Raw genomic sequence first — 2,500 nt, forward strand, 5'->3', positions numbered from 1 at the left:
CCAGTTCCTATATGACAATGATAGGTCCAGCCTGGTAGACCTTATCTTAACAGGCGGTCAGGTCAGTGAATGTTTGCTACCGCTGGAAGTAGTCCAAGAATATTACAAAGACAAGTGGGAACGAATTAGACCCTTCCTGGGACTCGGACGATTCCAAGCGGCGGGACGGACGGATAATGCGTACTTCCACAAACCCATCCTGTCGGGCGAAGTTAGATCCAATCTGGCTGGGATGTCAACGAGCTCAGCTCCGGGACCAGACAGGATCAGTAAGAGGGCCTTGCTGGGCTGGGACAGGAGCGGGAAGCAACTGGCGAGGCTGTTCACCACATGGTTGATAAAGGGAACTATACCAAAGGCCTTCAAGGAATGTCGCACCAAGCTGCTGCCGAAGTCATTGGACGAGAAAGAACTGAGCCTTGTAACGGGATGGAGACCGGTCACCATTGGGTCATTGGTGATGAGATTATTCACCAGAATAATCGCGATGCGACTAGCGAAGGCTTGCCCCATACATCCAAGACAAAGGGGCTTCTTGATAGCGGCAGAGGGATGTGGCGAGAATTTGATGGTTCTGGACCGGATAGTAAAGAAGGCGAAGGGAGGTGATGACCAGTTGGCGGTGGTCTTCATCGACTTTGCGAAGGCCTTTGACTCCGTCTCACATGAGCATATCCTGTGTGCTCTGAGACATAAGGGAGTCGACAATCATGTTGTGGGGTTGATCCGGGACTCCTATGTGGACTGCTCGACCAGGGTAGGCTGTGGAAGGGCCACGACCCCGCCTATAAAGATGATGGTTGGAGTCAAGCAAGGAGACCCTCTGTCCCCTCTGCTCTTCAACATCGCAATGGACCCTCTCATCCATACGCTCGAAGTGGCTGGCTCTGGGCTAATCTGGGGGGAGCGGAAGCTCACCACGCTGGCATTTGCTGATGACCTGGTTTTACTAAGTGGTTCGGAAGGGGGCATGAGAGCGAATCTGAAATTGGTGGAAGAATTCTGCAGGCTTACTGGCTTAGCAGTGCAACCAAGAAAGTGTAGCGGGTTCTGGATTAACAAAGGAGTCGTTGAGACAAAAACAGAATGGCGACTTGAAGGCACACCGTTGAGGTTAATAGAGGATGGAAATGTGATTAAATATTTGGGGGTGATGGTGGGGCCGAGGGATGGGATCGTCCCAGCCGATCTGTTGGCCATGGTGGAAGATATGCTGGTTAAAGTGAAAAAGGCCCCACTAAAGCCTCACCATAGAATCAACCTATTAAAGCTATATTTGCTCCCCAAGGTCATGTTCCAAGCCGATATGAGTGGAGTGTCAGCGACCAGATTGGCCCGAGTGGATAGAGCAATAAGGAGGACGGTGAAAGACTGGCTGAACATTGCACAGTCCACGTGCAATGGCATCCTCTACGTGAGGAACAGAGATGGTGGCCTGGGATTGCCTAGGCTGGAAAAGGCAGTGCCCAGGATCCAAGTCAGGAGAACTTGGAGTATGGCCGGGTCCGATGATTGGCTGGTTAGAGAGATGGCAAGGGATCGAATCCGGGACGGGGGCTGGCAGACCCTGTGGAACAGAGCGGGAGGCGAAGTGGCTGATATACCAGTGTTGAATGAGAGTGAGAAGCACGAGAGGTCATCAAAAGACCAGCTCAAGCTCCCCCACTGGAGGGACGTGGAATGCGATAGATGGAATGACCTCGTCACTCAAGGACCAGGTGCGGGCCAATTTAGGGCCGACAAGATAAGCAATTCTTGGCTGGCTGACCCTGAGGTGGTGGGCATGACCCAAGTGGAATGGCTAGGGGCACTAAGGCTGAGAGCGGGAGTAGTTCCCACTAAAGAATTTTTGGCGAGAGGAACGAGCGCTAAAGACAAGCAGTGCCGAGGTTGTGGAGATGCTAAAGAGACGTGCGCCCACATATTGGGACAATGCCCGATACTGAAAAAGCTACGAATTAACAGGCATGACATGGTGTGCAATTTGTTGGCCGCGGAAGCAAGGAAACTAGGATGGACGGTGGAACAAGAGAGACGTGTCTGTACCGAGAGTGGACAAGTGAAGGTGCCGGACATGGTCTGTCAAAAAGATGGACGAATCCTGGTGATAGATGTCACCATTCGCTATGAAACTGGCCCGGCAGTACTGGAAGAGGCGGCTGCTGAGAAAGTTTCTAAATATGACGATGTTAAAGAGATGCTGGCTAAGTCTTTAAATGCAAGAGAAGTGAAAGTTTGTGGCTTCCCCATAGGAGCACGCGGTAAATGGCCCATGAGAAACACAACTGTGCTGAGACTACTTGGTGTTTCGGGCAATAGAATGGGGTACTTTCCAAGGTTGTTGAGCAGGAGGACGTTAATGTTCTCCCTTAAAATGTTGAGGAGGTTCTTTCACCTCGAGTAAAGGGTGCTGGTAGGATAAAAAAAAAAAAAAAAAAAAAAAAAAAAAAAAAAAAAAAAAAAAAAAAAAAAAAAAAAAAAAAAAAAAAAAATATATATA

Source organism: Idiotropiscis lumnitzeri, unplaced genomic scaffold (genome assembly GCF_059441095.1).
Source record: "Idiotropiscis lumnitzeri isolate Australia: NSW breed Sydney's pygmy pipehorse unplaced genomic scaffold, RoL_Ilum_1.0 HiC_scaffold_150, whole genome shotgun sequence".
NCBI classification, from domain to species: Eukaryota; Metazoa; Chordata; class Actinopteri; order Syngnathiformes; family Syngnathidae; genus Idiotropiscis; species Idiotropiscis lumnitzeri.